Here is a 23,915-nt window from a genome sequence, read left to right on the forward strand (position 1 = left end):
TCGTATAGTAAGCTTGTGTTTAGAGAAAATGGTGTAGGGAGGGTAGGCCATCAGGGCACTTATTTCACCAACCCTTCTCGTTCACGTTATGACAACCAAGAAAGCCACTTTCATGGACATGTGGAGCAGGGATGAGGTGGCCAGGGGCTTGAAAGGGGGTTTCATAACAGCGCAGAGAACTAGGTTGAGACTCCAGGAGGCTACTGGTGAATGAATCTCAGGGTAGAGATTCTGCAGGCCTGTGAGGAAGCGTTTCATGGTGGGGTGGGTGAAAGTGAATAGCCGTCCAGAATGTCATGGAAGGTGGTAAGGGCTGTGAGGTGTACTCTGATAGAACTGAGCGAAAGCCCATCCTGTTTAGTTCAAAAAGATAGTCTAAGATGTCAGGGAGGGTTGCAGTCTGCGATATTAGGCTTCTGTGGAAGCACCAGATGGAGAAGCGTTTTCACTTTTGCGGGTAAGTCTTAGGAGTGGAGTCGCTTCCACTGTGCAGGAGAACATGCTGGACCTGTTCCAAGCAGGCTAATTCGTGGGATTGAAACCACGAAGGAACGACGCCGTCAGATGAAGTTTCCAGAGCTGCAGATGAAGAAGCCGACCGGAGTTCTGGGAGAGGAGATCTGGTCTGTTGGGGAGAGTCCGGGGAGGACGGATGGACATGTGTAGCAGGTAAGGATAACATGTCTGCTTGGGCCAAGCTGGGGCAATAAGTATGACCTGGGCCTTGTCCTCTGTGATGTTGTGTAGAACCCTGTGTATGAGTGGAATCAGTGAAAAAGCATACATGAGGGAGTTGTTTCAAGGAATGAGGAATGCATCCCCTAGAGATGCATTTCTGAGTCCCGTTCTGGAGTAAAATAGATGGCATTTGCAGTTTTGAGGAGTGGCAAACAGGTCTATCAACAGAGTGCCCCAGTGGGAGGAGAGCTGTCAGAGTAACGTGGGATGTAATTCCCATTCGTGTTCCTCCGAGAAGTGTCTGCTGAGTGTGTCTGTGGTAGTGTTGTGACACGCGGGCAGGTAGGAAGCGGTGACTTTTATGTGGTGTTGTATGCACCAATTCCATAGTTTAATGGCTGCTGTGCATAGGGAGTGATATTGTGCCTCCCTGCCTGACAGCTCTGAGTTCTAGGAGATTGATGTGCAGACGCGTCTCTGATAGGGACCAGCAGCCCCAAGCCTTGTGGTCGCCTAAGTGCGCGCCGCAATCTATCTGGGAAGCGTCCGTGCTAAGCATGAGTACTGGGGAGTGTGGATGGAGGGGAACACCCATGCATAGGTTCTCTGGTTTTGTCCACCAATGTAGGGAGGCCAATGCGTTCGGTGATGGTGTTGTACCAATAAAATAAAAACCAGCAGGATCTTATTAAAGGGAAAAAGGCAAAATACCACATTTATTGTGAATACAGAAAGAATCATAGTAAGCAGTTAGTTATAGTTATAACATTCCATTCAATCTCAAATTTATTCTCACATTCATTCACACACACACACACACACACACACACACACACACACACACACACACACACACACACACACACACACACACACACACACACACACACACACACACACACACACGTTCTGCAAGGTTGTTATCATAGTTACCAGCCTTAGAGTTGCTCATGCCAAGCCACTGGCCAGGTGGCCTGGACATGAGGAGGGAGCAGGGCCTTGTCAGATGTTCATCTGATGCTCCTGGAAGTTGGTTTGCAGAATCAGACCCCAAAGTTCTCACTTTTTAGAGTCTATTTTTATAGGAATTTCTTCCTATGCCAGTCTATGGGAATTGCTTCATCATGCTGTTGCTGAATCAATCAGCAGATAGCACATTCCTGACGGCTCCAAAATGTTATCTTGTTCTTTGGTTCTCCCATCCTTGAGGCTGTTGGGTGGATTCCAGTCTGCCCTCCGGGGGGGTCGTCTGGTTATTTCCACTTGACGCCTTCTTCAGTCGATGGACACTGGATTCTTAGGCTGGCACCTCCCTGATCATTCAGTTATTATCCACACCAAGCATCCACCACATACATCCTCTATCTCTATTTTAATCACAATGGTTAATACAACAAAAGGGCGGGGAGTCTCTGGGTGCTGTTTCTGTTGTTACAGAGTATTGCTTTGAGTCTCTCTCTCTGTGAACTGCTTTGAGAATAGACTCTGTCTTAGAATGTACTAACGCAATTAGCAGCTTGCAAGTTTCACACATAGAGGGAGAGAAACAGTACCAAAAACCAAGAGACCTCTTCATTAGTAATACCCTGGAATTGAAACTCTGGGGAATCAAACTCATTTGTGATTTTAATACAGAACTTCTTTAATATGATCCAACAATGGAGTCAGTGTTATGCAGAAACTATGTCTGCTGGGTTGGATGAATGGATATATGGAAATAGGTGTCTTGTAGGACGAGGTCTGTGAACCAGTGCCCTTTTTCCAGCATGGGTATTATTGTGTCCAATGTGACCATCTTAAATTTTTGTACATGTACCAACTTGTTCAGTCTGCATAGGTCCAATATAGATCTCCAGCCCCCACCTTTCTTTTGGGTTAGAAAGTAGTGGGAGTAGAATCCTTTTCCCCGATGTTGCAGTGGTACATGTTCGACTGCACTTAGGTGGAGAAGATGAGCCACCTCCACGTAGAGAAGGTGCTCATGAGAGGGGTCCCGAAGGGGAAGAGGAAAGGGTGGGCGGGGAAGATAGGAAAGGGATGGAATAACCTAAATTGAGCTATTTCCAGGACCCAGCAGTCCTGTGTGATCAGTTGCCAGACATGGTGGAAAGCTTGGAGGCGGTAGCCAAATGGGCAAATAGGCGGCGGAGTCAAGGGGTGGTGGCACAGACCCCTGACCAGCACTTCAAAATTATTTGTTACCCAGCAGTGGGAAGTAATTGGTTTCGCCTGGTTTTGCCTGTGCCTAGGAGGTCTGTTGCGGTTTTCCCCAGTGTCATACAGTCTGGACTGGGGTCAGTGATATTGTTGTGCGCTGGGACTCTGATAAGGTTGATACCGTGGTCTCCTGGGGATGAATAGGTATATGCCCAGTGTGCGCAAAGTGGCTCTAGAGTCTTTCATAGTGTGAAGGACTTCATCATTTGTTTGTTTGTTTGTTTGTTTTTTGAAAAGAGTTTATCTTTGTCAAAGGGGAGATCCTCCACTTTGGACTACAAATCTTTGGGGATACCGGATGCCGAGAGCCAGGAAGAGCAGCACATCGCCACGGCAGTGGTGCGGGCTGCTGCATCAGCCATGTCCATGGACACTTGTAGTGCCGTCCTAGACACCAATTGACCTTCGACGAGGACTAACTTGAAGTCCGCTCTCCTGTCCGGTATATGGGAGGCAAATCAAAGAGCTTGTTGTAGTTGTCATGGTCATAGCTTGCAAGGAGGGCGGAATAATTTGTAATTCTAAATTGTAGAGTAGAAGAGGTATAAACCTTGCGGTCCAGGAGGTCAAGGCGTTTGAGTCCTTGTCCTGCGGAGTGGGCCGGTAGTGTGGCTGCTTTGTTCTCTGCGTCGCTGCATCCACCACAATAGAATTGAGTTGTGGGTGGGAAAATAAGAAATTGATGTCCCTTGCGGTCATGTCGTATTTATGTTCAGCTTTCTTGCATGTTGGTGGAATGGAGGCGGGGTCTGCCAGAGAGAACCAGCTGGTTCTAGGAGAGCTTCCTTTATGGGTAGTGTTATCTTCGAAGGTGCAGAGGGTTGGAGGATTTTGAGAAGCCTATGTTCTGTCTCCTGGACTTCCTCCAAAGGGATGTCCTGGCTGAGTGCTATTCTCTTAAAAAGTTCCTGGAATTGCTTAAAGTCGTTCACGTTTTGTGGAGGTGGAGACATGAGGGCGACTTCTGCGGCTGATGGTGAGGCAGGAGCCGGTAAAACCAGGAAGGGTTCATATCCCATGTCTTCAGGAGGGGGTTCAGGAGCTCTAGATGTTGATAGAGCTGGAGATATAGGCGTAGTATGAGCTTGCGGTCTGGTAGAAGGGGCGCAAGGAGGAGTGGTGGCAGGAACCAACCATGGGTACCACTGAGGCCAGGGCACCGAGTAGGAAAAAGTTGGGTCCCGGCCATGGGGCACAAAGTAGGGAAACTGAGGCTCATTGTTATGATGCCCCATGTCTTGGGGTATGTATGGCTCCAGTGGAGGGGAAGACTCAGGCAGGGAAAACTCTGCCTGCTGCTGTGTGTCGTTCTCACGATCAGTGAAAGTATCCAGGTAAGGTGGTGAGAGCTGCTGTTCAAACAGTGAGTGCTCCATGTCTAGGAGCGGAGTCAGGCTTAGGGGCCACAGAGATATCCTGCTGATGCAGGAATTGTTGCTGTTCCCTAGGCTGGTGTGCTGCAGAGCATGAAGCGTGAGCTGGAGCCTGGAGTGATTTTAGTTTCACTTTTGCAGGAGCGGAGAGCCGTTTGTCAGAGCCCCGCAGGGGGTGTGAATCTGCTCCGGGGGTGGCAGGCAGGCTCGCTGCCGACATGCTTGTCTGCACTGGGTCAATTGTCAGTGCCGAGGAGAGCTTCCCGCTGCGGGAAGTCGGGTCCCTGCTTTTGAGCCCTGTGTATGTTGCTTGTGAAGTGCAGGGGCGGTCAGAGTTGCCTGCTCTCAGCGCTGACAGCCCCAAGGGTAAAGACCCTGCGGGAGATCCTTTACCCTCTTGAGTGTCTCTGAGAGGAGACGTTAGGGCTTCTTGCCTCTTCACCTGAGAGGATGAAGCCGGGCTCCCGGTGGGTTCTGATCTGGTAGGGGAGCCTGAGGGAGAGGGTTTATTGCCCTGCTCCGTAGGCACCTGCAGAGCTTCTTGCCTCTGCTCCAGAGAGGGTGAGGCCGGGCTCCCAGTCCGTTCGGACCTGGCCGGGGAGCGTGAGAGAGAGGGTTTGCCATTGCCCGTCTCCAGAGGCAGCTGCAGGGATTTCTGCATGAGAAGCATTTTCAGCCGCAGGTCCCTGTCACGACGAGGCCTGGTTTTGAGGCTCGTGCAGTGGACACACTTGGCAGGGACATGTGTCTCGCTGAGGCACTTCACACAACATGAGTGTCCATTGGACCTTGGCATAAAATTCTGACTGGAAGTGCATTTCTTGAATCCTTTATTCCACTAATAATGCCAGGAGAGAGTGTCTCAGAGGAAGACAAACTTGAAGAAAAAAGTTGTTTTTTTTTAAAACTAAGTAACTATCCTAAAGAAAAGGAAACAACTGGGATGTTACTAACTATTTCAATGTTCTTCCTAATTGTTCCCTTCAGAAACCAGGGAAGAGGATCAGCACTGCCCCAAGTCCCGTCTTCAGCCGAGGACAGTTGTGAAGGAACTGAGGAGGGTGCACGACGCACACACTCAGGAAGATTCCAAGAAGACGGGAGATGCTTGCGTCCCGACCAGTCACTGTTAGCGAAGATCTCTGATCAACAGCGCCGGGATGCACCATCACCTAGCCCTGGTCTACACTAGGACTTTAGGTCGAATTTAGCAGCTTTAAATCGATGTAAACCTGCACCTGTCCACACGATGAAGCCCTTTATTTCGACTTAAAGGGCTCTTAAAATCAATTTCCTTACTCCACCCGACAAGTGGATTAGCGCTTAAATCGGCCTTGCCGGGTCGAATTTGGGGTACTGTGGACACAATTCGACGGTATTGGCTTCCGGGAGCTATCCCAGAGTGCTCCATTGTGACTGCTCTGGATAGCACTCTCAACTCAGATGCACGATTGTTTGCTGTTGCTCTGATGCAGGGAGGGGCGACTGACGACACGGCTTACAGGGTTGGCTTACAGGGAGCTAAAATCAACAAAGGGGGTGGCTTTACATCAAGGAGTATTTCAGGCAGGACTTCACGGAGGGTTCCAATAAGAAATGGTGCACCTAAGTTATTGTTCTTATTGGAACAAACAGGTTGGTCTGGCCTCTGGTTGATACATGGCTAGATTTATCTCGCTGCACCTTCTCTGTGAATGACTGCAGTGTGACCTAGAGGAATGAGCCCCCTAGACAGGGGGCAAAGGGCGGGGGGGTTTGCAAATGAGTACAAAACAAATCTGGTCTATTTCTTGTTTTGATACACTCCATCTATCTTTTACATCTTTGACTGGCAGCAGACGGTGCAGAAGGACTGCATGCCATCCACATCTCATGGCTGCTCGGCAGAAGATGGTACAATAGGACTGCTAGCCATCCTCATCTCTTGCCTGCCCGGCAGAAGATGATGCAATAGGACTGCTAGCAATCTGTATCACCTGCCTGCTCACCATAAGATGGTTCAATAGGACTGACTGCAGGACTAAAGAGAATGACTTGATCAAGTCACTCCAAATTTAGTCCCTGTGCCCATGTCTGCCCAGGTGCTCCTGATTGACCTCACACAGGCGACTAGGAGCACCTCGGACATGACGATGACGGCTACCAGTCGTACTGTACCGTCTGCTGCCACAAGGCAATGGGTTGCTGCTGCTGTGTAGCAATGCAGTACCACGTCTGCTAGCACCCAGGAGACATACGGAGACGGTTACCTGAGCGGGCTCCATGCTTGCCGTGGTATGGCGTCTGCACAAGTAACTCAGGAAAAAAGGCGCGAAACGATTGTCTGCCCTTGCTTTCACGGAGGGAGGGAGGGAACGGGGGCCTGACGATATGTACCCAGAACCACCCGCGACAATGTTTTAGCCCCATCAGGGATTGGGATCTCAACCCAGAATTCCAATGGGCAGTGAAGACTGCGGGAACTGTGGGATAGCTACCCACAGTGCAACGCTCCGGAAGTCGACTCTAGCCTCCGTACTGTGGAAGCACTCCGCCGAGTTAATGCACTTAATGCACTTAGAGCATTTTCTGTGGGGACACACACACTCAAATATATAAAACCGATTTCTAAAAAAAATGACTTCTATAAATTTGACCTAATTTCATAGTGTAGACATACCTCTAGAGTGGAGCACCTATAGGGACAGCACTTGAAGAAGAATCCATTCTAGAATAAATCAACAGCATCATTTGTTAACCTTCTTGCTCAGTCCACTCATGTCCATGGGTTTATCTTCACTAGGGAAAAAAATGTGTCTTTAACTTGACTTACCTGACTGGAGGTAAAAGCCTAGTGAAGTTAGGGTAGCTTGTAGTTTTCACACGTATCATAAGCAAGCACTGAACTCATCCTGCTAAAACATGTGAAAACTACAAATTGCCTTGTCTTTTCTAGGATTTTATTTCAAGTTTGCTAACTCAGTTTAAGAATACACCTTTTTCCTAGTGAAGGCAAGGCCCAAGTGTCTTGAGTCCTCAGGTGGTGGGATATGGCACTGTGTGTCACTCCAGAGCAGTTATGTGATTGTGTGATCAAAGTCCTTAGGATAAAGGCCCTATCATGCTAGTTGCTCAGTCTCTGTCCTGAAGAGAATGGAAACCCATTTATAGACATTCATTTGAGTATAAGTGCACTTTGCCACAAATTCCTTGGTGCTATCACTAAAATTCTTCTTTGGAATATCGCCATAGATGGGCAGAATACAATCAGTGAATTTTGATAGTTTCAGTTGTTTTTAAAATGTTTTCAAATTTGGCAAAGGTTATACAGTAGAGAAGTTTATTTCATACTTAACTGTCATGGCAGTACTATAACCAACAAATTTCCTACGGGGTGAGCTAAAATGTATAATGCAAACAAAAATGACAGAAACCTTTAAAAAACATTAGTCCAGATCTTCCGATCCTCACATGGCAAAATATGCCTATGTACCAGCAGCACATTTCCAATTAGACACAGTAGGCACATAGGGTTGCTGGTGTTCTAGGAGAACAAGTTGCTAAGCATGCAATTTTCTAGCCCAACTGGGCTATTTTTAGCTGCCAGCTGCCGGGGGTATTAGCAGTTGCCTGTTACAGTATTTGGGGCTATTTTGCTGCTGCTGGTGGCAGTGATTAGTTCTCCAGAGGAAGAGAGCCTCCTGATCTGTCCCACCCCCTGCCTAGAAGCCTCACAAGCCTCTAGTCTCATCCGATGAAGTGAGCTGTAGCTCACAAAAGCTTATGCTCAAATACATTTATTAGTCTCTAAGGTGCCACAAGTCCTCCTTTTCTTTTTGCGGATACAGACTAACACGGCTGCTACTCTGAAACTAGTCTCACGTTGTGCCCCCTCCTCTTAAGTGACGTTTGCAGCATGCGCAGAATTCTTGAGGGAGGGAAGCAGATTTTTTTCCTGCAAAAAATTTGCTACAGTTCTGCCTTTTGCCCACGAGGGGCCGCTGCGGTGCCAGAACAGCCTGAGCTGAGCTAACCGGTCTGCAGCAAACAGCTAGCTGTGCCTAGGGGCACGTAAGGTGTAAATCTGGCCCTGCTAGATACATTAACTTCAACGGAGCTATGCCAATCTATAACAGCTGCAAAGGTAGCCCAGTGTCTACAAATATTAAAGTACAAAATTATGATGTTATGGACTGTACCACTTGGTAATTGACTATGAGATAGGCTAAATGACCCATGACATAGGAGAGCACAATGTGAATATGTAGGTCCATGTAAGAAGCCTGTAGTTATGAGAACATACCATTAAAAATTGAGCATTTGGTAACTGCTTCTTTCTCCAACACAGCTGTTAGTCTAGGACCTATAATTGAGCTGTTAGGCCAATATTTTCAAAAGTAACCATTTATTCTGAGAGGTTTCAGAGTAGCAGCTATGTTAATCTGTATCTGCAAAAAGAAACGGAGGATTTGTGGCACCTTAGAGACGAACAAATTTATTTGAGCATAAGCTTTCGTGAGCTACAGCTCACTTCATCTGTAGCTTATGCTCAAACAAATTTGTTCATCTCTAAGGTGCCACAAGTCCTCCTTTTCTTTTTGCATTTATTCTGAGTGCCTCAATGTTTCAGTGCCCAACTTGAGAAATATTGGGCCCTTTGATCTTGATATTTAACAAATGTGAAATACTGAGTAAGGACTGGGAAGAAAGCTAATATTGTTTCAATATTTTAAAAGGATAAATGAGATAACTTGGGTAACAGGGAATCAGTTAGACTGACATTGTTCCTGGACAAAATCAACAATTTAGGAAAAAATAATTTGTTTGTTTGTTTGTTTTTTCTTTGCCTTCTGGTTTCGGAGCCTTGATGGGTCATTTGAGTCATATTTTGTCATGTTTGGGTGACATTTCTCAATTGTAAAGGCTAGAAACTTAAAAAAATTCTCACATAACCACTTGACTCCAGAAACTGGAGCTTTAAGAACCCCAATTATTGCAAGACTCACAGTAAATTTGTGAAAGCTGGCAACACTAAGCTCATCTCAGTCTTCTGAAATCAATGCCTATGGTTTTTCTAGAGCACTCAAAGCCCAGTTGTGGGTGGCTCTAAGGAAGTTGTGAACATGTGGAAAAAGCAGGAAAAAGCAGTCTGGGTGGCGAGTTGTGTAGGCCCGTGGTGCCCGTGCTTCACCAATATGAGAGCACGGGGACCCAGCTCCACCAAAATTAGGGGCTGGGTCTCTCCTCCGGCCCCGCCTGCCACCCCCACGTGCCTCCCCCAGAAAGTTCCCCCCAGCCCTGCCTGCCGCCCCTAGACAATTTAAAAGGGCCCGGGAGGGCCGCCGCTACCACCGGCAGTGCAACAGGGCTAAGGCAGTTTCCTGCCCACCCGCTCCATTTCTGGAAGCAGCCGGCATGTTCCGCGGGGGGGGTGTCTCCACACGCTGCCTCCGTCCTGAGCTGTGCCCAATGGGAGCTGCGGGGATGGTACCTGCAGGCAGCGGCATGTGGAGACCCCTCCGGCTCCCCACCTAGGAGCTGCTGCCAGAGGGGGGTGCGGGTCACTTCCGGGAGCCACCCAAGGTAAGCACTGCACCCCTCACCCTTTCCCACACCCCAACCTCCTGCCCAGCTCAGACTCAACACCCTAACTCCCTCCCAGAGCCCGACCCTGGCACCTCCTCCCGCACCCCAACCCCCAGCCTAGACTCTGCACCCAAACTGCGTCCCAGAACCTGACCCCTCCCACACCCAAACTCCCTCCCAGAGACTGGGGGGAGGACTTGGACCCATTCTGGGCACCACTAAAAATTATATAAATCTGCCACCCCTGAAAGCAGTGACAAGCTTTCTACCTTAATGACCAGTGCACATCTGTTTACATTTTTAAAATTATGTTTAAGGCTCAGAAACCAGAAGTCAAACAAAAAAAAATTATTTTTTTCTAAATCCTATGATTTTTAAGTTAGTCTTGTGCTTTTTTGGAGCATGCTTTTTGTATTTTGGGATTAGCAATATTGTAAAAAATTTGTCATCTTTAATTTTGTCGTTGCAGCCCTGAGCAAGATATTTGGCCCACAGTCCATCCCCTCCCAGACCCCTGAGGCTGCAATAACTTTCACTAGGCTAAATTTTCCTCTGCTTGCCCCCCTGAGTTAGGGGAGTGGCAAGCTGTTCTGCTATAAAGAAGCAGGTTGGTGCAGACAGACACGTATTCCCATTACTTAATAATCTTTTCTGATTGCATGTTAGAGAATGGGAGCAAACCCTAAATACTCAATAAACTGCCACTGAAATATGCTGCAATTAACCCATTTGAGCATTAGCTAGTTACTGCAGTCCCCAGTCCAGAAATAATTATCACTCTGCAATTACTCCTGACAGATAAGCACTTGGGAGCTGCAAGAGTTGTATTTTACTCAGATATACAACAGTTAAGGATCTGATCACTAACATAAAACCTACATATAACTAAACATGTTAACATTGGGAACTTTAACATAGCTTATATCATACACATGTAAAAGGATGGTTATATTTCATATTCTAGGTCACAACAGAGGGGATAATTCTCTTTCCATTTTGGGGGAGGCTGAAATTTTCCCTTTAAAAATCCATTAGCATTGGGGGGGGGGGAAATGCTAATAATTAAATCAATACATTTAAAAAGCTAAGACTACAAAAACAGCATGTAAGCTAACTTTTACTACCAGACTTATTGATTGGGAGAGCCAGCACCATATGCAGGGAAGTACAGATCTCCCAAGGCTGCTCAAGTACCCTCAGACACACGAGTGCAGACCTCTCCATTTAAAAGGATAGAATGTCTTATGAGACTGTTGCTGTTTCCAGCACATAGCAGGGAAAAAAGCCCCATCTGCAGTAACTGTGCAGCTGTTAAGGCCCCAATTCTGTGAATGACCTCTGTACCCATGCTCAGGAAGAGAGCTGAAGAGTATGAACTCATTCAAAGTAAGTTAATTCTTTACTATGTGTTACCATCAGTAACATAATAAAATGGAGACTGCTGGATTAGATCCACAGCTTCAAGGTGAGAGTCTCTGATATGGAGAGAATGATGATTACAATCCTATTATCCTGGATTTACTCAAGGACAATCAGAAGGTGTTTCTCCAAAAAGTAAGTAAAATGGAGAAAGGTTATTTTCACCTCAGTAGAATCCCTGAGATAAAGAGAGTCAGGTGAGGAAATACTGGGGAGTCAAAGGTATACTGAGTTGCTGAGATTCTTATTAGCCTATAGCTCTAGTCTGTTTGAAGACTCACAGATGAAAGGAATCTGTGAGGTCATTTACTAGTAGATGTGTCCAGTTCTGGAAATAAAAATATTAGGAATAAAATCTATAGATGTTAGTGGGAGGTTGAAAATATTAGGTTTGATAGTGGAAGGACTGGAATCTTTTCATATTTTCAGAAAATTATTTGTTTAATAAAAAAGATTCGTGATGGAGCTTCCCCATACAAAAAGGAATTCAATCAATACATAAAGTGTTTGTCATTTGTACTGTACCAGCTTAGTGACAAAAAAAGAAACCTTATCCATGTGTTGGACGTGGTAAGAGGAAGAAAGAGCAGCAGATTTAAGTCTGTAGGCAGTTGCAGTATAGGTATGGAGCAGATGCGGATTAGGGGTTTGTGGGGCCCTGGGCCAGAGCAAGTGGGGGCCCCTCCTCACCCCTTCCACCTGTACTTCCTCTCCCCCACCCCGCAGCGCTCCTGCTAGAGAAATGGGGTCAGGGTGCAGGGGCTGGAGCAAGAGTGGAGTGGAGAAAGCCCCTGCACCTCAACCCCACTCCCTGGCAGGAGCACCGGAGTGGGTCAGGGCATGAGGGTGCCCCAATTGGCTGGGCCCCTGGGCATGGGCCCTGTTGGCCCAGTGGCTAATCCACCACTGGTAAGGAGGAGCAATGCAAAGAGGACGGGGCTAAGTGCCAGGATATGGCCCATTATATATATTTTTGTCCATCTAGTGCTCTTGAAAGAGGGAGAACACCGCCACTCTATAATAAAATAGATCCTTGTCAAGCTAGGATTTCACAAACATTATTATGCGGGGGAGAGGGCTGGTAGCATTGCCTATTATTAATGTTGACCTATACTTCCCATTATAAGCACCTTTTTTCAGTTGCTTATTACTTTTCCATACCTGAACTATTTGGACTGAAATTTTCCATGCCAGGTGTCTCCTCAAGCTGAATTTTTTAGGAAAGTTTCCACCACAATAGTTGAGCCATTTACAACAAGGATAGAGAAAAATACATTTTGCCATGTTAAAACAAATTCTGGCAACCTTTCCTTTGAACAGCCCTAGCATCCCTATGCATTGGAGAAGGCATAGGCACCAACTCCGTGGGTACTCCAGGGCTAGAGCACCCACAGAAAAAAAACAGGGATGGGGAGGAGCAGAGATGGGAAGAGGCAGGGCGGGGAAGTGGGTGGGGGTGAGGCCTCGGACGGAGTGGAGGTCGAGCACCCCTGGCGCAAGGAGAAAGCCGGTGCTTGTGGGAGCAGGGACTTGAGGTTTGGTGAGGGGCTGGAAGTAAGGGGTGGCCTTTGCATCTGGGATGTACCTTGTGCAGTCCCTGAGAAAATCCACCAAAATGTGGCCAAGTTATAAGCCAAGGAAAAATCTGTAGAGACTTCTTTGAAAGTAGTGCTAAAATTCCTGAAGATTTCATCCTCGTTAAGCGAGCCGTAGTGCCATAGCTCCTAGTGCTAACCAGACTGAGCATGCATCATCCTCGGCGTGACTGAGCTTGCTCCATCCTCTCAAAGCTCCTGCCCGTAACTGGGCTCTCAAGAGCGGCAGAAGTTCCCTAAAAGTGGGGGGCCACTGGTGCCCTCCCCGCCCTCGTGCCACCCCTTCCCCCCGAGGCCCCGCCCTCGTGCCACCCCTTCTCCCTGAGCCTCTGCCCTCGCGCCACCCATTCCTCCCATGGCCCTGCCCTCATGCCACCCATTCTCCCTAAGACCCCACCCTTGTGCCACCCCGTTCTCCAAGGCCCGGCCGCTGCACCGCCTCTTCCCCGAGGACCCACTCCTGCGCCACCTCTCCTCCCCCCCCCCCAAGACCCTGCCTCCCACTCGCTCCTCTTTGCCCCTCCCCACCCCGTTGCTCACCCTTATGGCGGGTAAAAATTGATGGAGCCATGGCCCCCTGCCCCCATTCCAGTACCCCTGACTGGACTGTGCATGCACCCTTCGTACAGAGCGACTGACTGCTCCAGCCCCTCACAGCTCCTAGCATAGAGCAGAATGCACATGCACCATCCTCAGAGTGACTGAGCATGTTGCAGCCTTGGGTTGAGAAGCCAAGTGGGAATTTCCTAGAAATGGCAGTCTCTGGCTGCTCTGGACCAGGGTGGCACCAGGCACTGGAGCTGAGTGTAGAGAGCCTGACTCTCCTGTGCTCTCATTAACACCCCAGATGGCACCAAGGAAGCATGGAGAAAGAAACCATCTGCCTCAAATGCAGAGGGGACAAGAACCAGACCAGGGAATGAAACAGGAGAAGATTGGGACAAGGAACCTGTTTGGACTGGGACTGGTTGGACATGGAGAACAGGACTGGGAGCCAAAGTGCGGAAGAGGAGGCTGTGAATGATTGGGCAAGGAGATGGAAATTGGAAGTCAGGGGGGTAGGGCAAAGGAGGCTTGAAATGATTTGTCAAGAATACTGGGAGCTGGTGAGGAAAATGCAGTTGAAAGACAGTTGGCAGGAGAAAGACAGTTGAAAGACAGTTGGCAGGAGAAAGGGAACATTGAGATCAGATGAGGAACTGGGGAAAGAGGAAAAACTGAGTCTGGGAGCAGTGGGAGGAGAGACAAATCTCACAAGGAGTTGTGGTATGAGGAGACAACTGAGGCTAGCTCAGCAAAGAGACTGGAACAAGAAGCCGGAGAGAAGGGAGAGTAGAGCAAGGAGCCAAGGAGGTTGGGGGAATTATCAGGAAAATGAAGATGATGGGTTGGGGGCATACAGAGAAACCGGATGAAGAGCTGGGAGGTGGAAACTGGGGCTGGCTGGGCAAGGATACTGGGGACAAGGGGTCAACGGAGGGGGCAACTGGGACTAGCTGCACTAAGAAAGTGGGAGTGGGGAGAGACACTGGGCCTTAGGTGGGGAGTCTGGAGCGGGAGAGACTAGGACTCGCTGGGCAAGGTGATTAGGACTAAAATGAGAAGCCTGGAGAGTAGAGACTAGGACTGGGTAGGCAGGAAGGATGGGATAGGTACGAGGAGCCAGGGGTGAGGGAGAGACAGGACTGGGACAGCTTGGAGGGATGGGGAGAAAGGGTCAATCTTTGGTGTATCAGGCAAAAGTGTCTGTGACCACTAGAGCACATTTCCTTACAGAACCTGGAATGGAACCAAAGATTCCTAAGTCCCAAAATTCTTCTGCTGACACCAAAGATCTGTGAAAAATCCACTGCGAAGTGTGTGTTTCATCCCCCTCTAATGCTAGTCCACATAGAGGATCACAACCTACTATTACTATCAGTTACTCCTTTAGTTCTAGAGGTAGAGATCTGTGCAGGTTATCTAAAGGCTCATGATGAACCATATCGATGTCAATATGATGCCACACAATGAACAGAACAGGTAATCATCAAGTGATCCATCCACTGTCGCCCATTCCCAGCTTCTGACAAACAGAGGCTAGGAACACCATCCCTACCCATCCTAGCTAATAGGTCCACCAATAGCTATCCTCCATGAATTTATCTAGTTCATTTTTGAACCCTGTTGTAGTTTTGGCCTTCACAACATCCTCTGGAAAAGCGTTCCACAGGTTGACTATGTTTTGTGTGAACAAGTACTTCCTTTTATTTGTTTTAAACCTGCTGCATATTAATTTCAATTGGTGACCCCTAGTTCTTGTGTTATGAGAAGGCATAAATAACACTTCCTTATTTACTTTCTCCACTCCAGTCATGATTTTATAGACCTCAATCATATGCCCCCTTAGTTGTCTCTTTTCCAAACTGAAAAGTCAGTTTTATTCATTTATTCTCATACAAAAGTTGTTCCATATGCCTAATCATGTTTGTTGCTCTTTTCTGTACCTTTTCCAATTCCAACATATCTTTTTTGAGATGGGGCAACCACATCTGCATGTAGTATTCAAGATGTGGGCGTATCATGGATTTATATAGAGTTAATATGATATTTTCTGTCTTATTATCTATCCCTTTCTTAATGATTCCCAACATTCTGTTCACTTTTTTGACTGCCGCTGCACATTGAGTGGATGTTTTCAGAGAAATATCCACAATGACTCCAAGATCTCTTTCTTGAGTGGTAATGGCTAATTTAGACCACATCATTTTATATGTATAGTTGAGATTATGTTTTCCAATGTGCATTGCTTTGCATTTATCAACATTGAATTTCATCTGCCCTTTTGTTGCCCAGTCACCCAGTTTTGTGAGATCCCTTTGTAACTCTTCGCAGTCTGCTTAGGACTTAGCTATCTTGAGTAGTTTTGTATCCCCTGCAAATTTTGCCACCTCACTGTTTACCCCTTTTTCCAGATCATTTATGAATAAGTTGAATAGGACTAGTCCCAGTACAGCTCCTGGGGGACACCACTATTTACCTTTCTCCATTCTGAAAACTTACCATTTATTCCTACTCTTTGTTTCCTATCTTTTAACCAGTTACCAATCCGTAAGAGGACCTTGCCCTCTTATCCCATGACAGCTTACTTTGCTTAAGAGCCTTTGGTGAGGGACCTTGTCAGAGGTTCTCTGAAAATCAAAGTACACTATATCCACCGGATCACCCTTGTCCACATGCTTGTTGACCCTCTCAAGGAATTCTAGTAGACTGCTGAGGCGTGATTTCCCTTTACAATAACCATGTTGACTCTTCCCCAACAAATCCTGTTAATCTGTATGTCTGATAATTCTGATAAAACCCCGCTGTATCCCAGCTACTTCCTACCCCACTCTGCTGGCATTGGTCCTTCAGCACTGGGCTCCATCTTTACTATAGTTTTGACCAGTTTGCCAGGTACTGAAGTTAGGTTTACTGGCCTATAATTGCCAGGATTACCTGAAGGGGGTAAATATTCTTTGTGGGTTCCATGCATAAGGGTCAGCAATGAAGATACAAAAGTACTTGTGGAAGGAATGAACAAGCTCGTTATGGAGGCTAACATCACTGGCAGGGGTAGAGGGGAAGGTAGTGAGACATGACATAGTAAAATATAAGAGCAGATAAGTTTGGAGGGAGTAGGTTGTGGAGGGCCTTACAGGTAAGGACCAGAATCATAGAATCATAGAATATCAGGGTTGGAAGGGACCCCAAGAGGTCATCTAGTCCAACCCCCTGCTCAAAGCAGGACCAATTCCCAGTTAAATCATCCCAGCCAGGGCTTTGTCAAGCCTGACCTTAAAAACCTCTAAGGAAGGAGATTCTACCACCTCCCTAGGTAACGCATTCCAGTGTTTCACCACCCTCTTAGTGAAAAAGTTTTTCCTAATATCCAATCTAAACCTCCCCCACTGCAACTTGAGACCATTACTCCTCATTCTGTCATCTGCTACCATTGAGAACAGTCTAGAGCCATCCTCTTTGGAACCCCCTTTCAGGTAGTTGAAAGCAGCTATCAAATCCCCCCTCATTCTTCTCTTCTGCAGGCTAAACAATCCCAGCTCCCTCAGCTTCTCCTCATAACTCATGTGTTCCAGTCCCCTAATCATTTTTGTTGCCCTTCGCTGGACTCTCTCCAATTTATCCACATCCTTCTTGAAGTGTGGGGCCCAAAACTGGACACAGTACTCCAGATGAGGCCTCACCAATGTCGAATAGAGGGGAGCGATCACGTCCCTCGATCTGCTCGCTATGCCCCTACTTATACATCCCAAAATGCCATTGGCCTTCTTGGCAACAAGGGCACACTGCTGACTCATATCCAGCTTCTCGTCCACTGTCACCCCTAGGTCCTTTTCCGCAGAACTGTTGCCTAGCCATTCGGTCCCTAGTCTGTAGCTGTGCATTGGGTTCTTCCGTCCTAAGTGCAGGACTCTGCACTTATCCTTATTGAACCTCATCAGATTCCTTTTGGCCCAATCCTCCAATTTGTCTAGGTCCTTCTGTATCCTATCCCTCCCCTCCAGCGTATCTACCACTCCTCCCAGTTTAGTATCATCCGCAAATTTGCTGAGAGTGCAATCCACACCATCCTCCAGATCATTTATGAAGATATTGAATAAAACCAGCCCCAGGACCGACCCTTGGGGCACTCCACTTGATACCGGCTGCCAACTAGACATGGAGCCATTGATCACTACCCGTTGAGCCCGACAATCTAGCCAGCTTTCTACCCACCTTATAGTGCATTCATCCAGCCCATACTTCCTTAACTTGCTGACAAGAATACTGTGGGAGACCGTGTCAAAAGCTTTGCTAAAGTCAAGAAACAATACATCCACTGCTTTCCCTTCATCCACAGAACCAGTAATCTCATCATAAAAGGCGATTAGATTAGTCAGGCATGACCTTCCCTTGGTGAATCCATGCTGGCTGTTCCTGATCACTTTCCTCTCATGCAAGTGCTTCAGGATTGATTCTTTGAGGACCTGCTCCATGATTTTTCCAGGGACTGAGGTGAGGCTGACTGGCCTGTAGTTCCCAGGATCCTCCTTCTTCCCTTTTTTAAAGATTGGCACTACATTAGCCTTTTTCCAGTCATCCGGGACTTCCCCGGTTCGCCACGAGTTTTCAAAGATAATGGCCAATGGCTCTGCAATCACAGCCGCCAATTCCTTCAGCACTCTCGGATGCAACTCGTCCGGCCCCATGGACTTTTGTTTGTGCTTGATGTGTGGAGGAAGAGGAGACAGTAGAGAGACTCAAAAATGAGTGATATGGTCAAACCAAGGGCCAACAATGTGATCTTAGCAGTCGTGTTTGAATGGATATGAATGGGGCACGTGTGTTAGGAAGGCCAGAGAGGAGAAGGTAAGGATCCAGATGAGATTTTTAGTAAAGTGTACAGTGTGGTAAAACATGCTCTACCCAAGAAAAAACATTGCAAAGAGGGAAAAAAATATTACCAGACTGCACTTAGCCAACCTGAAGTGACCCGTGCCCATGTTTGCAGTAGATGCAATCCGTGACCCTGAAACCTGCGTAGATATGGAAAAGATCTGCTCTGCCATAAAGAAACTGAGGTGGGCATGCTGCTGGACCCAACTATATAAAACCTGAACTTCTCAGGTGCTCCATAGAGACCATAATGCAAACATTACACCAACTTTTTGTCTGGCTTGGACTACTGGGAAGGCACCAGCAGAGTGAAAGGAAGGGATCATCATCCCGCTTTATAAAGGGAAAGTTCCACACACTGAGAGCAGCAGCTAAAGTGCAATAATTCTGTTTTCTGTTCTTGGAAGAGTTTTTAAACATGACCTACTTGCCCAGCTCTAGCATCTCCTTGTGAAAAACCATCCAGAAAAATCGGGCTTCACTGCTGGGTGATCTGCCATGGATGCTATACTTACTCTTCATTTTTTTACCTGAGATCTATCCGATAATTCAATTGCCCTTTGACAGCAGCATACGTAGACTTGAAGGCAGCCTTTGATTCTGTCAGTAGAGCTGCCCTGTGGACAGGGCTGGCTCTAGATACCAGCAGAACAAGCAGGTGCTTGGGGTGGCACATTTCTAGGGGCGGCGTTCCGGCACCGGCCATGACATCCCTAGAAATGTGCCCCTGCCACCCCAGCTCGCCTCCGCTCCACCTCCGCCTGCTCCCCTGAGCGCGCGACTGCCCTTCCGCTTCTCCCCGCTTCCTCCCTCCCTCCCAGGCTTGCCGCGTGCCAAACAGCTGTTTCACACTGCAAGCCTGGGAGGGAGAAGCCGAGCGGCAGCGTGCTCGGCAGCAGTGGTGGAGCAGAGGTGAGCTGAGGCGGGGAGTGGTTCCTCTACCCCCCCCGTTACTTCCTGCACTCCACCCCACCCTCGCTCGCCTCCGCTCCACCCGATTCCCCTGAACGCGCTGCCTCTCCCTTGCCTGAGAGGGAGGGGGGAGAAGCAGAGCGGTGGCGTGTTCAGGGGAGCAGGCGGAGCGGAGGTGAGCAAGGGCATGGAGTTGCTGGGGGGAGCCGCAGGAAACAATGGGGGGGGGGAATGTGGCACACCCGGGGGAGGAGGCGGGGCCAGGGATTTGGGGAAGGGGCGGAGTGGGGGCGGGCACAAAAAAAAGCAGGGATGGCCAAAAATTTTTTTGTTTGGGGTGGCAAAAATTTTAGAGCCGGCCCTGCCTGTGGAAGGCCCTATGAGGCACTGGTGGTCATAACATCTTTCTGAGGTTAATCCAAGATCTACGTAATGACTCAGTGGCATGGGTGCAATGGAGAACTGTAACGGGACTCCCTCTCAGGTTCAGAGGGAGTAGGGATGCCAGGTGTCTGTTTTTCAACTAGAACATCTGATTGAAATGGGAAACTGGCAGCAGCCGGTCAGCACAACTTCCCGGACGATAGAAGTCAGGTTATCTGCAGTAGCTGGCTTCTGCCAGCAGGGGGTGGAAAGAGCAGCAGCTGCTGTAGCCCAGAGGAGCAGCTCTGCTTAGCAGCTGCTGTTCTTCTGGCCCCCCAGCCTGACGGGGAGAACTGGCTGTTTCCTGGACTGGGCTCCAAAGTAGGTACTAGTGCCATCCGGAGAGGGTGAGGGGTAACCTGTCTGCACCCCCCACCTCACTGTGTTCTGATTACTCCACTGCAGCCCCTCACTCCAGGGATCAACCCTGCTGTATCCCGGCCCCTTGTTCCAGCGCTCCCACTCCACTCCTGCTGTACCCTGCTGTGCTCCAATCCTGGCTCTGCAGGTGTCAGGTGAGTCGCGGAGGATGAGGAAGCAAGTGGCAAGGGTGGGGGTGGAGAGCTAGCAACAGAGGAGGGGACAGGTCGGGCCGGGGCTGGGCAGGGGTGTTCGGTTTTCAGGGGTTAGAAAGTTGGCAACCCAAGAGGGAAGCCATGCCGCCGCACTACATTGCAGTTAGCAGAGTTGGGTCCTGGGCCTTGGGGTGGGGCAGAGCAAGTAAAGCAGTCTGTAGCTATCAGCCTCCTGGCTGGACCAGTGGTAACAGTCTGGCACAGGCCTTTGGACTTAGTAAGCAGCCAGCTCCAGCTGTGGGGCGGCAGCAGGGGGATGCTGCCTGCTTTACTCCACTGGGTCTCAGCCCTGGGCCCAAATAGCCATGGGCAGTCCCACCACTGGGTAAACGGTGAAACACAAACTCGCTGCCTTGCGTCCCTACAGCACAACTGGAGCAATGTCTGGTTTCCCTGGGCTACTTCCTACCCCACTCTGCTGGCATTGGTCCTTCAGCACTGGGCTCCATCTTCCCGCTTCACAGTTGGGCTGCGTCCCCTCCAGTCACTCCCTGGGCCTTCTGCTGCCTTGGTCATTAGGGACTGGTCTGCTCAGTTACTGGTCCAAGATCAGACAGAGGGCTCAGCTTCCTAGCAGCAACATCTGCCTCCTTCCCTGGTCCAGCACCAACTGAGCTTCAAAATTCCCTTTATAATTCCTGTCCTTCCCTGTACTTCCTGAGAGGGGGCAGGGAGGACTTAGCTCCACTCACCAAGGGGAAGGTAAAGAGCCCTCACTCTCGGGTCCAGAGAGGCCACTCTGCCTCACTACAAGAACTCATAGGTCCACCATGTTTTTCACTAGAACCAGGGTGAAGAAGGGATGTATCCTGGCCCCAGCCCTGTTTTGCCACACACGGCATTGGCTCCTTGAACATGTCTCTGCAAATATTGGTGTAACTGTTTGGTTCGACTTCTTTTACTGACCTGGATTATATGGATGATGTTGTCCTTTTTGGCCAGGATGCAAACAACCTTAAAGACACACTAGAGAACCTTGAGCACGTGACTGCTGCCTTGGGCTAAGGATTTCTTGGACAAAAACCAAGTGTGGTACAAAAGTTGTGATGGAAAACATCTGTGCTGCCAGAAAAATTGTGGAAGTACTGGATGATTTCATCTATCTATGCAGTAAATTGTCATCAAGTGGGTGCAGCCAGTCAGATATCTTAAGGAGAATCAATTTAGTAGCCTGCAGTCAAGGCAGCATGCGGAGCCCCCTGGCTACCCCTACGTGTAGGAGCCAGAGGGAGGACATGCCGCTGCTTCCGGGAGCTGCTTGAGGTAAGCACCTCCTGGAGCCTGCACTCCTGACCCCCTCCTGAGCCCCAACCCCCTGCCCTAGCCCTGATCCCCGTCCTGCCCTCTCAGCCCCTTGGTCCCAGCCCAGATCACCCTCCTGCACCCCAAACCCCTCATCCTCAGACCCAGCCCAGAGCCCGCATCCCTAGCTGGAGCCCTCACCCCCTTGCAACACCCCAACTCCCTGCCCCAGTCCAGAGCCCTTTCCCACACCCTGAACTCTCAATTTCTGGCCCCACTCCAGAGCCCTCACCCCCTCCAGCACCCCAACGCCCAATTTCATGAGCATTCATGGCCTGCCATACAATTTCCATACCCAGATGCGGCCCTTGGGCCAAAAAGTTTGCCCACCCCTGCTCTAAAGTATTACATTGTTTTGTTTTTGAGTACACTTATGTAACAAAACTATATTTGTAAGTTTCACTCATGATGAAGAGATTGCATTACACTACTTGTATGAGGTGAATTGAAAAATACTATTTCTTTCATTTTTACAGTGCAAATATTTGTAATAAAATATGAAGTGAGCTCTGTACACTTTGTATTCTATGTTGTACTTGAAATCAATATATTTGAAAATGTGGAAAACATCAAAAGATATTTAAATAAATGGTATCCTATTGTTTAACAGTGTAATTAATTGTGCAATTAATCACAGTTTTTTTTAATTGCTTGACAGCCCTAAAAATCATGTAAATGGAATTATTACAACAGAATTGTAGAGAGGATTATAAGTGATGAGATGGGGTAAAACAATAAGTTACTACACAATAAGCACAATTTTGTTCTTTAAAAAATGTGTAAGAGACCCCAAGGAGAGCAGCAGAAACTGCAAACAAAAAGATCAGATATGAGGTCGAAGGAACCAAAACAAGCTGTAAATTACAAGTGTGGAGTTGAAAATGTAAATCCTCAGTTCAAAAGGATTTAAAATTGAATCATGGACTATATGGCACCATATGTCTTTCAGTATACCTCCCAACATGCTTTACGAGGTCCTCTATTTAGATTTATACAGTGCATTAAAAAGCACCTACCCAAAGCTCTAGATATCTTTCTATATATTAAAAATGCAGTAATATTAGTGAAAACAAAAGCAAACCCAGTAGCTTCCCCCAAACTGAAAAAAAAATATCTGACCTCAGCTACAAGTTCCAGCCCTTTAAAATATGGCTTAGCTTTAAGGGCCCAATACTGATCCTATTGAAGTGAGTGGAAATTTTACCACTCATTTCAAGCAGCAGCTTAATCAGGTATGAGGCAAGATTGGATAGGAGCATAAGTAGGCGTACACACACATACAGCTGAATAATATCATTCTAAACTAAAAAAAACAAAACACATCATGCATTGTGCATTGGTCACCTGTAGCCAGGTCTCTCCAAACCCAGCATCAGACTCTGCCTCAGTTTCCCATTCATTCTTCAGAGCTGTTAGGTCACTTCAGTGACTTAACCCTCCAGTTAATCCCCTTAAAGGGCCAACTCACCATGTGAGATCACCACAAGAAACTCCCTCCAGATGAAAGAATCCAAGGGTGAGACCCAAAGATAAAACAGTCATTATATATTTGAGTTTTATACATTGTAGCAGAAACAAGACAGACTAGCACCACTACCTTTTTACTCCCTAGTATGCCAATAGTCCACCTCTTCCAGGATTTAATTCAAAGTCCATCATAAACCCACAGCTAAGTCTTCCACCCTAGACTCTTCCAGTAGCCACAGCCCCTTCCTCTGAATGACTAACCTCTTCCACCTTTCTCCTGGGCTCAGTTGTCAGTCCGACTCTAATCAGTTACTCTTCCTCTAGTATGCAGGTGTTGCTGCACCCTTTCACAGGGTGGCAGTATAGAGGGACCTCCTCCCAATCCACTATGTTTTGTCAACCCTGGAACTCTTAAACCACTAGGCTATTTGCCCCAAAGGCTAAATTTTCCTCATCTTTCTGTCTAGCTCTTCTTCCAAAACACTCCCAGCTGATGGACCACTCATTCCTTGGTCTGCTCTCACTGGAATGCCTGTCTCATATCCATTCCTATTTAAAGCATAGGCTGCATTTATATCTGAGGCCTGGTTTTTAATCATATGGGTCCAGTCCACAAAGGCATTTAGGCTCCTAACTCCCATTGATTTCACTAGAAGTTAGGAGTCTAAATACTTCTAAAGGTCTGGGCCTCCATATCTGAGTTTTATACATGGTAGCCAAAACCATAGTAGGAGAGTATCACCACCTTCCCCCTCCCACAATCTGACCCTGTGACAGAGTGCTAAGTATGAGTCAGAACTGTGTTCACAGCAGCTCCAATCAGGCAATGCAGGTTGGAGCTAAGAAGAGCTGTGCCTAATTTGTGGGTGGGGCAGGGTAGAAAGGCGACGGGCAACAAAAATGATTAGGGGACTAGAACACATGAGTTATGAGGAGAGGTCGAGGGAACTGGGATTGTTTAGTCTACGGAAGCG

General features: G+C 47.9%; 1 long non-coding RNA gene across 1 annotated transcript; it reads left to right on the top strand.

The window, feature by feature from the left end:
- The first annotated feature begins 11,236 nt into the window (after positions 1–11,236).
- On the top strand, positions 11,237–22,081 carry LOC311515363. Its single transcript, XR_014710118.1, has 3 exons — positions 11,237–11,387; positions 20,003–20,112; positions 21,115–22,081. It is a non-coding gene; the product is annotated as an uncharacterized lncRNA (long non-coding RNA).
- The last annotated feature ends 1,834 nt before the right edge of the window (positions 22,082–23,915 follow it).

Source organism: Lepidochelys olivacea, assembly GCF_965140295.1.
Source record: "Lepidochelys olivacea isolate rLepOli2 genome assembly, chromosome: 2".
In the NCBI taxonomy this organism is placed as follows: Eukaryota; Metazoa; Chordata; order Testudines; family Cheloniidae; genus Lepidochelys; species Lepidochelys olivacea.